The 11,856-nt window shown below is 33.3% G+C and overlaps 1 long non-coding RNA gene across 1 annotated transcript in view; it reads right to left on the reverse strand.

Moving 5' to 3' along the window:
* Positions 1-1,159: 1,159 nt before the first annotated feature.
* Positions 1,160-11,856, reverse strand: part of LOC135197576 (uncharacterized) — a 60,514-nt gene continuing 49,817 nt past the window's right edge. Inside the window, exons 5-6 of the long non-coding RNA XR_010310608.1 lie at positions 4,537-4,653; positions 1,160-1,275 (exon numbers count right to left, since the gene is read on the reverse strand). This is a non-coding gene — a long non-coding RNA (uncharacterized LOC135197576). The remainder of the gene's footprint in view (positions 1,276-4,536; positions 4,654-11,856) is intronic.

The raw sequence follows: 11,856 nt of genomic DNA on the forward strand, positions 1-11,856 counted from the left end.
TAGATATATATATATATATATATATACATAATATATATATATATATATATATATATAATATATATATATATGTGTGTGTGTGTGTGTGTGTGTGTGTGTGGTGAGTATGTGGAGAGAGAGAGAGAGAGAGAGAGAGAGAGAGTTTACAATGCAAAAGTGATACAAATAATCTTAGAAGTAAAAGTCACTGAATATTTGCTTTTCTTCAGTCCGTTTTTATCATTTCGTGCAATTTGCTTCTTTATCAGTAAAATTAACAATTTTGTTTCTGCCTTTTTTCCAGTCGCATTCGTCTACCTGAAGGTATTTTTTGCTGTTTCCAAAGAATTTTCCTTCTTCTATATTTCAAGTGTATATTTTCCTTCTCTTCTGCTGAATAATCAACATCATCATCTTTGATATTTTGATTATGGCATTCTTTTCTTCCGCATCTTTTCAAACCTTACCTTATATTTCTAAGTTACACTTTTTAATTCATTCTTTACATTTATCTATTGAAATGTACTCCATCAGTCGTTTCCTTAAGTAACACCTGATTTAACATGCTGTGTCCTCTGACCCCTTTTTTATAACATTATTTCTATTTTTTTGGTTACAACTTACACAACTTACACGTACCTTCCAAGGTTATTGAAGTAAAACCGTTTTCCTTACGTAGTCTTTTCCTCAAGAGTTCTTATCTTCCCTCTCAGATTTCCTAACTTAATTCTCTTATCTAACCAGTTACCGTTTCATTTCTTGTTCTAATTCCGTTAAATTCCCCTCTGGTCTTTGCTTCTCCTAATGAATTACATTTGCTTCCTCCTCAGTTTTCTAAGAATTTCCTACCCAACCTCTTATAAAGCTAAGATGTATCTATGTATTTCATACTTTATATCTCATGCATCTTATGAAGTATTAAGAATAAAGCGGAGTTTCCTGCGGAAAGGAAATTTTGCTAATACCCAATGGTATAAATTTAGCCTTGGTCATTTCTTTATATTAAGTAATGACAAACGTTAATGGAAGCGACTTCATCTCTTTCTGGTCAAAAGTTCCTTGCCCTCTCTTTTGTCAAGATAAGTAGGGAACTAAAAATTAGAATAAAAAACCACTGGAATAAAATTATGCTAACTCAAGCAATTTCGTGAATGGGAACAAAGTTTTACTAATGAACTAACCTGATTTATATTCCACTTCCTCGGATTCTTGGATATAAATCGTTCCTGCAAATCTTTCTCTTGAATTTATTCCAAGTTTTCTTGCGATGACCGGAAGTTGCGAAAAGCAGATGGCCTGCAAGAAAGATATAAATAATTATTCTCATTAACAGAGCATTTAAAGATCTTTCGCAACTCTGAAAAAATTTCGAATTTTAAAATTACCGTCCAGGATAATACTTGCTTTAATGTGTTAGTTTATTGAACCTCTTTTTAACAACAATTAAACTTCAAACTCCAGCACTGTCTTAACACCTGTGGATTACATAAAGTTTCCCATTCGGGAACGGCGTCCGTCACAAACTTTTGGGTCCGTATTCTTCGACCAAACGAATGAAGAAGATTGATTTCTTTAACAATATTTACCCTAGATGAAACGTAGCATGAAAATTCCTTGTCTTTATTCCCTAGAAGAGCTTAAGAAGAGGCAAACATCAAATGAAAACAATAGAAACTGTGTTTCTTTTCTTTACTACAGGAAAAGGAATGTAGGGGAGCTCTTAAGACAAAGACGCCTGTTAATTACGTCGGATCATTAGTTGGTTCATTGAAAAAAAAAAAAAAAAGAGATTAAATTTCAACGAATAGAGGAACTCCATCCGCCACTAATGACTAGAGAATGAGGAGCCAAAAGTGAAGGAGTTTCTATATTCACACGTACGTAAGTTTGAAGCCAATACGCTCTGTATGTTCTTTCACTTATTTGGTGCGTATATGGAAACGAGAATACACGAGCGCTCGCTGTATGATACACAGTTTTTTCCCACAGATCTATACATAACCTGTATGTTAGTATGATATATTCTTTACCAAAGGGCTAGGAAGAATATGGAGCCAGTGGAATACACGAATAAGATAGAACAACGGTCAAATAATGGAGATTAAAGTCATAATAACGGCAGAAAGGAAAAACAAACCTCAGTGGGTTAGCGTCATTTGGTTACATGTATATAATTATGTGAAAATATTGGTGCATGCCAGTTGTTGTAGGGGCAAGAGGGAGACGAGAATATAACAAACTTTGACATAATATTACCACCGATAAAAATGAAAATTGTCTTGGTATCTTGGAATTTTAAGAAATCGTTCAAGATAGATAGAAAAATATATTGAAAAACTTGTTTGGGAAAAAGGAACGCGTCAACGTATATGGAAGATTTAACTCTTCGATAGGTTTATGACGAAGCTTTGTAGTTCTGGATATTTTTCCCAAATCCACTTTCAACTCTCTAGTCACGCTGAGATACGAAATATTGGATCTCTGCGGCATTAATTTGATGAAACTTGCTTCTTTTCTATATATATATATATATATATATATATATATATATTATATATTATATATATATATATATATATAAATAACTTGATCACGAAGTATATAAAACGTGATGCTATGTATAAATAAAGGTTTTTTTGCCACGAAGGAAAAAATGAAAAACAAAAAAAGTACTTGGCTATCTCGCTTTTTCATTTTTTTCCTTCTTGGCAAAAAACCTTTATTTATATATCTATATATATAATATATATATATATATTATATATATATATATATATGAATAAACTTGATCACGAAGTATATAAAACGTGATGCTATGTATAAATAAAGGTTTTTTGCCACGAAGGAAAAAATGAAAAAAGTACTTGGCTATCTCGCTTTTTCATTTTTTCCATTCTGGCAAAAAACCTTTATTTATATATCTATATATTATAATATATATATATATATATATATATATATATATACTATATATATATATATATATATATATATATATATATATATATTATATATATCTAGCAACTACTGTGCAAAAACTGTCGATTACTGAAGTTACTGACAGTTTCTAAATCAACTTGAACTGGTCTGTATAAATATCTGTTGTAAAATTTTTTCATGTAAGCTGTTAAATCTAAAAGGGCGTCACAAATATGTCATTCCTTTTTGTACGCAGGGAGACGGTCAAGCAAAAAGTGTTTGGATTCAAGGTGTTTATAAACTGCCTCGCAGCTTTAGAAGTTGGCTGTTTCCCTGGAATCGCTTCAGACTGAAACATGAAGAGCTTCTTCCACTCTCCCCATTTCGAGGTCTTTTCTTCACTGCGGATTCAGTCGTCTCTTAAACAGCCATATCATATCATACACAACAAAACACAAACATTATATAAACACATATAAACATTATATATGAATATATATATATTTTATATAAATATATATATATATAATATATATATGTGTGTGTGTGTGTGTGTGTGTGTGAGTATATGGAGAGAGAGAGAGAGAGAGAGAGAGAGAGAGAGAGAGAGAGAGAGAGAGAGAGAGAGAGAGAGAGAGAGAGTTTACAATGCAAAAGTGATACAAATAATCTTAGAAGTAAAAGTCACTGAATATTTGCTTTTCTTCAGTCCGTTTTTATCCTTTCGTGCAATTTGCTTCTTTATCAGTAACAATTTGTTTCTGCCTTTTTCCAGTCGCATTCGTCTACCTGAAGGTATTTTTTGCTGTTTCCAAAGAATTTTCCTTCTTCTATATTTCAAGTGTATATTTTCCTTCTCTTCTGCTGAATAATCAACATCATCATCTTTGATATTTTGATTATGGCATTCTTTTCTTCCGCATCTTTTCAAACCTTACCATATATTTTTAAGTTACACTTTTTAATTCATTCTTTACATTTATCTATTGAAACGCACTCCATAAGTAACACCTGATTTAGCATGCTGTGTCCACTGACCTATTTTTATAACATTACTTCTCTTTTTTTTTTTGGTTACAACTTACACAACTTACACGTACCTTCCAAGGTTATTGAAGTAAAACCGTTTTCCTTAAGTAGTCTTTTCCTCAAGAGATCTTATCTTCCCTCCCAGATTTCCTAACTTGATTCTCTTATCTAACCAGTTACCGTTTCATTTCTTGTTCTAATTCCGTTAAATTGTCCACTGGTCTTTGCTTCTCCTAATGAATTACATTTGCTTCCTCCTCAGTTTTCTAAGAATTTCCTACCCAAATTCTTATAAAGCTAAGATGTATCTATATATTCCATACGTTATATCTGATACGTCTAATAATTCATTAAGAATAAAGCTGAGTTTCCTGCAGAAAGGTGATTTTGCTAATGCCCAATGGTATTAAGCCTTGGTCATTTCTTCATATTAAGTAACGACAAACGTTAATGGAAGCGACTTCATCTCTTTCTGGTCAAAAGTTCCTCGCCTCTCTTTTGTCGAGACAACTAGAGAACTAAAAATTATAATAAAAAAAACACTGGAATAGAATTATGCTAACTCAAGCAATTTCGCGAATGGGAACAAAGTCTTACTAATGAACTAACCTGATTTATATTCCACTTCCTCGGATTCTTGGACATAAATCGTCCCTGCAAATCTTTCTCTTGAATTATTCCAAGTTCTTTTCTTCAGATGACCGGAAGTTGCGAAAAGCTGGTGGCCTGCAAGAAAGATATAAATTTTCACATAGCATTTAAAGACATTTCGTTACCCTAAAGAAATCAAATTGTAAAAAATTACCCCTCAGGTTATTACTTGCTTCAATAAATATCTTTTATCTATTAAACCTAATCAATTCTTAACACCAACTGAACTTCAAACTTCAGAACTGTATTAACACCTGTTGATTCAATAAAGTTTCCCAGGAATTTGGAAATGGAGTCCGTCACAAACTTTTGGGTCCGTATTCTTACGCTAAATGAATGAGGAATATTGATTTCTTTAACAATAGTTACCCTAAATTAAACGTAGCATAAAAAATCCTTATCTTTACTCCCCAGAAGAGTTAAAGAAAAGGGAAACATCAAATGAAAACAATAGAAACTATCTTTCTTTTCTTTATCGCAGTAAAAGGAAGGCAGGACCAGCTCATAAGACAAAGACACCTGTTAATTATGTCTGATCATTAGTCGGCTCATTAAAAAGAGATTAAATTTCAACAAATAGAGGAACTCTGCGCTCCATCCGCTACTAACGACTAGAGAATGAACAGAAAAAAGGGAAGGCATATATTTTTACGCATACTTGCATAAGTGTGAAGGTAGCACGCTCTGTTTGTTATTTACCATAATGTGGTGCTTATATGCATATGCAAACTAGAATACATTAATATTTGCTGTATGGTACACAGTTATTTCATACCCACACACATATATACTATATATGCATTTAGCTACAAATGTGATTTAATGTCCAATTCGCTCTACCTCGCAGTTGATAATTTTCATGTGTTAACCCAAGGGGAATTTTTTTGTTGATAATAATTTCGTCCTCTCGTGGATAATCAGGACTTCAGTGAGTTACCGACTCGGCCAACAAATCGGTAACATCACTGAAGTCCTGATTTATTTTTTTCCTTCCACTGTGGCCTGGCTGGTTTCGAAATCTGAGAAGGACGGAAATAATCATCAAACCTAAAAAAATGTCCCCTTTGGGTTTAACAATATATGAAAATATATCAACTCCCTAGGTAGAGCGAATGGACATTTTGTAGTTTAATGCATGCATTTGGTTGGATCACGGTCATGTGATAAATATATGTATATATATATATATATATATATATATATATATATATATATATATATATATATATAGTATATGTATATATATATAACCTGCATGTAAGTATGTTGTATGCATTACTAAAGGTTTGGAAAGTTACTGAACAAAAGATAGTGAAAAATGCAAACATAATCATGAAAATGGAAGAGCGCCGTGAGTTTTAGGGAAGAGCTAAATTAACGAAAGAGTAGTCAGGTCTCTGCAAGATTTGTGTAAATCAAGAGGAAGATCCCTATTCCCTGGATCACTGGAACATTAAGGTCTCTGTGAAGAGAGGAATGCTTGAAAAAAATGTTAAACCTGTAGAATCATATAATTCAATACATGTTCATGATTATTAAAGTACACAGAGATTGACCAAGAGTATGTTCAATTGGAGAGAGTTCTTGGTTCTAGATAAGAAAGAGGTCGGAAATGTACTTCAAGTGTTTATAGTGAGACAGTTGTAAGTGGGAAAACTGACATGTCAGCATGTGGCATATGGAAATGACGGGAAAGCACTTTACAGAATTGATGGAAATTTGGCAATAAACATCTTGGGAATGATTATACTCGATCTTTGATAGATGTTTTCAAAGACTGTCCAAACTAAAGGTAAAATAATGATGAGTTGGCAAGATATTGAACAATTTAACTTAAAAATTTAGTGTAAGTATTAAAGGAAGTTTGACACACCACGTCGCATATGACAGCAATCTTTTTAAGGGACGAGATGAGAAAGGATAAGTGGATAGACGAAATTGCAAAACAACGTTCGTTTAATGAGTGATGGATAAGCTAATGTTTGCAGATGATAATGAGTAAGTTACAGGTCGCAGAGAAAATTCGTAATAGAAAGGAATGACTAGAAAACGTCTGTAAAAAGAGAAATGTTAAAAAGATTATTTGAATACAAAAGGTAACGAAAGTAAATGAAAACCAGGCTATAGTGTGATGGATTTTTCAATGTGTGATAGAAAAGAGACAATGGATGAATTTGGAAAAGTTTGAATGGAATTGTTTACCAGTGACGGCTGCATGCTTCAAAAGGTCTAAAGAGCATGAAAGGCAGTTTAACGCTATACCCAAGAAGTGGTTGTAATGAAGCGTCAAGGCCACAATGTTGCCACGCGTCAATGGATTATTGAATCAAAGTGAAAGACAGGTCAACAGGATAAATAATGAAGAGCAACAAAGTTCAAAGTTAACCTCAGTATGTTATTGCAGTTTGGTCAAGTGAATATAACAGGGAAATATGGATGTGCCGAATGCTGAAGAAATAGGAGGGAGAAGAGACTGTAGAAAACTTTAGTATAGTAGTGTAACTGAAACAGGAATTTCTTAGCATCTATGATTCATAAAAGACCTCACAACATGAAAAATGTGGGTTTATAATCAAGTGTCGTGGCTCTGCTGAGACAGTTAACCTTTCTCTTTGCAGCATTACATTTTTACACTTGTTTCTTTTCTTCTTAAATATTTATAAAATTGCGCAGAAATATTCATCACAAAGGTAAGTCAGAATCTGTAAGTTAATAATTATGATCAAAATGTTGAAAAAAACGTTGATGCAAATTCAAGTTCTGAGGCAAACTTCGCCCTACCAACTTCATTCACCATAGATGAAATGCCCACAAAATTGCGCAAGGAAATCACATATATAAGTTGTAATCAGAGATTTCCCAAGTAGTGCCGGGTTGCTCACCTAGTATGTGTGTGTGTATATATATATATATATATATATATATATATATATATATATATATATATATATATATACATATTATATATATATATATATATATATATATATATATATATTATGACTGTTAAAATTGCTGTTATAACAGAATTCCATCTAATAAAAGGAGCCCATAATAATGCCAAAATATTAAAAGATAGTACTGTATTTCAGAGGCTCTCTCTTCAGGCAGGTAATGAATGAGAAAAGTTACACAAAAGGCGGTATTTATACCAAGAGATCCATACACAGGTAAGCCGTTTAACTAGGTTACCCCAACTGATAATTGCTCTTTAATCTTCTTAATTAAGCGTCGGTTTAAGGAAGATTTTATCTATGATATCTGAATCCCAGGTGCCCTTTGAGATAGTCAATATGTTTCTTTCTTTAATCAAGGCTGACTCCACTATCTGGCTTTTGTACCGAAAATTAACTTCTATAAATTATATATGATAAATTCCAGTTTATTCTGTGGTTATGGTTATGTATATGGATAAAAAAAGCTGACTTCTCTTGTCATACCAAACTGAATGTTTATGTTGTATTAATCTCTGGGGAAGTAATTTTCCTGTAAAACCGATATAAGATTGGTCACAGTTCAGGTATGGAATTTCTTAATCATTTCCAAGTGTGAGATTTTTATTATATTGTTGGGTGTCTCTCTGGTCTTGTTTTGTCTTGAGGGGGTCGCTGACACAGACCCTCAGAAAATCTAACCCTTTTGCCCTTACCTACCCAAATACCCTAGTCTAGTCAAATCCCTGATTAACATCCAACAAAAGCCAGTCCACAAAGACACAGGAGTATACAAAATCCCATGCCTGGACTGTGACCAATCTTATACTGTCCATATTTCGGCCTTTTTATGGGCTCCTTTTATTATATATATATATATATATAATATATAATATATATATATATATATATAATATATATATATATATATATATATATATATAATATATATAATATATTTAATATATATATACATATATCTATATATATAATATATATATATATATATTATATTATATATATATATATATATATATATATATATATATATATATATATATTTATATATATATATAATATATATATTTATATATATTGAACATTTACTACAAGAATAAGTCAGAATCATTGCTATCAATCACGTAAAAACTGATGAAAAGAAATGTAGGTGATCTTCAAGTTTTGAGGCGAACTTAGCCCTACCAACCTCATCCGCCACACACAAAACGCCTCCAAAAGCACACATGCTAATCGCGCTTAACAATCGTCTCCTTGTCGCCATGACTGGAGAAGCAAGACGTCCAGACATTCCAGAATTCGGGACGAAACTTAACTTCCCAAAAGAAATAGGTTCTTAAATCCTGAAGAGCAAATGCGGCGATTCCCGTCTCATCCCACTTGACCCTTGACCCTTTCGTCCAGTGGATGGACTTTTGTTCCTTTATGACCCGGAGAGAGGTCGTTGCTGTCAGGGGGTCACTTGAAATGGCTCTATTCCCGCCACAAACTTGCCTAACTTTTATTTCTGCTGGATACTTTTTATTTATTTGTTTCCCTGGATGTCTGCTCAAACTTTCCTTCCTTCGGCGGGGTGTTACTGCCCGTGCAGAGGGCGCCTCCCGCCGAAGGTCTTGGAGCTTCTACAAGCAACTTTTCCCCTCATGAGAGATAACTCGCCTATTATGACCAAAGCTTGTCGACAGCTGGGAAGGAAAAAGAGTGCATGCGGGGGTAGAAGGGATTCTACAATGGTGCAGACAAAACAAATTTCTGTTTTCGTTTTACAATTATTTTTCTTTTTTGTTAAAGCAGAGATTCTAGGTCAGTGGGAAAACATACATATATATATAATATACATATATATTATATATATATATAGATATATATATATATATGTATGTATGTATGTATGTATGTATGTATGTATGTATATATATATAAAGGCAGAAGGGAAATGTCATGGTAACTACAGGGGAATTAAACTATCACAGAATGGATTGAAAGTTTTAGAGAGGATACTTGATGTGAGATTTAAGAGATTGTAAAGATCGGGAAACAGCAATATGGATTCATGATAGGAAGAAGGACGGTGGATGCCATCTTCACAGTAAGACAGCTACAGGAAAAGAGGCTAGAGGGAAACCAGGAGCTTTATCGTGCATTTATAGATCTAGAGAAAGCTTACGATAGAATCCCAAGAGAAGCGATGTTTTGGTGTTTGAGGAAGATGAAAGTCTCAGAAAAGTTGGTTAAGACTGGTCGAGATGATAGATCAAAGAACGAGCACAAAACTAACGGCAGCAGTTGGGGAAACAGAAAACTTTGAAGATAGTGTTGGATTACACAAGTTGTCAGCATTAAGCCTATTTTTGTTTGTGCTGGTCATGGATGTGTTGAGTGAAAAGATCAGGAATGAAATGCTGTGGGATTTGTTGTACGCTGATCATCTGGTGATTACTGCCAAAGATGAGGATGATCTACAGGGAAGGGTTGGAGAATGGCAGGAGTCTTTAGAGAGGGGTGGCTTAAAGCTGAATGTGAATAAAATAGAGGTTTAGGTGATCAGTAGAGAAGATAGAAACAGAATAATAATACGAGGAACAATTATAAAACAGATGGAAAAGTTTCAATACTTAGGAGATACTTTAAGCGAAGAGGGAGGATGTGAGGCTGAAGTTGACAGTAGGATAAAAGCGGTGTTGGAGAAATGAGCAGATGTAGCTGGAGTAGTATGTGATAAGAAAATGCCAATCAGGCTAAAAGTCATAATCTATAGCACAATGATAAGACCAATGTTATTGTATGGATCAGAAGCATGGGCTCTAAGAAGAAAGGCGGAAGTAAAGCTTGAGAGACCAGAAATGAGAATACTGGGGCGGATTATGGGAATATTGTTGCTTAAGAGATTGGAAAATGATAAAATAAGAAGAGCAGGCTTAGTAAAGATTCAGAGGTGATAAGAGAGTCACGATTGAGATGGTATGAGCATGTGTTAAGAAGATCGAAACGGAGACAGAGATTCAGATGACTAAATAAAGTGAAGGAAGATATGGAGAGAAGAGATTTGGTGGAGGATGATGCCGTTGACAGAAAGCAGTGGAGAAGACGCATAGGGCAACCGACCCCTTCATGTAGGGATAACGGTGGGAAAGAAGATACACACACACACACACCCACAAACACACACAGATACATAGGTGCAATAGATAGATAGAAAGATGGATAGATATCTGTGTGTATGAGAGTATCAGTCAACATAATAAAGTAAATTTATTTTATGCTTTCCTTGTTCCTTGTAGTTAACAAAAAAATAATTACAAGTTATGCTAATATCAATTTAGGCAAGTTGCAATGTTGGTCTATCAAAGCATACTTATATTTTTACTCATTTTCATTAACATATATATGAATTATGATTTCAAAAAAGGGTCCCCTCTTTATTCCATAATTGCTCACTTGCAGAATTCAAGAACTTAAATTATTCACTTGGGCTACATCATCCGAAACCAGTCCTACTTCGTCCAGATCTCGCTCCTTTTTAAACAAATTTCTATTCAAAATATAACAAATCTGCACTGCGTTATGCAAAGTATTTCAAGCCATATAAAGCAGGTGGACCATGAGATGGTTTGATAATAGAGTAAGTTATTAAAATTATCACTAAAATGAGTAATCGCATCAGCAGACTTTCCGCCTACGACAGATACTGTTTACATGATATATATATCTATATATATATATATATATATATATATATATATATATATATATGCTTATATGCTTTAAAAATCACAGTAGATGCACGTGACTCCATTAAATAAGCGGATACCACAGGAAAATGATAGGCAGAAATCAAAGCGCTTTCGTATTTATGAAGACATCGTCAAAGAACGATGTTTTAATAAATACGAAAGCGCTTGGATTTCTGCCTGTCATTTTCCTGTGGTATTCACTTATGTATATATATATATATATATATATATATATATATATATTACACTCATTCTAGAACTGTTGAATCTAGAACAATATATATCATAAATCCACAAACTCTCCTAATGAACCTACAAAGAATTCTCATCAGCTGCATACAGCCCCTTCTTCAAAATAAAGCGTCTTTTAATGCACTTCATATGCGCCCTGTCAAAGTAAATTGAAATCCATTCTTTCAAATATAAACATCTACCATCTATTAAACATTTTCTTTTCCTTTCCATTTCATCACTGCTATTTTCACCAAACCATCTTTACTGAACCCAATAATCTCAACAACACAGTTTATCTTTTCCCCTCTCCTAATCTTTTATTCGGCTCTTTTTCATATATTCACTTCTTCGTTCTTGGA

The sequence above is a fragment of the Macrobrachium nipponense genome, chromosome 21, assembly GCF_015104395.2.
Source record: "Macrobrachium nipponense isolate FS-2020 chromosome 21, ASM1510439v2, whole genome shotgun sequence".
Lineage (NCBI taxonomy): Eukaryota > Metazoa > Arthropoda > Malacostraca > Decapoda > Palaemonidae > Macrobrachium > Macrobrachium nipponense.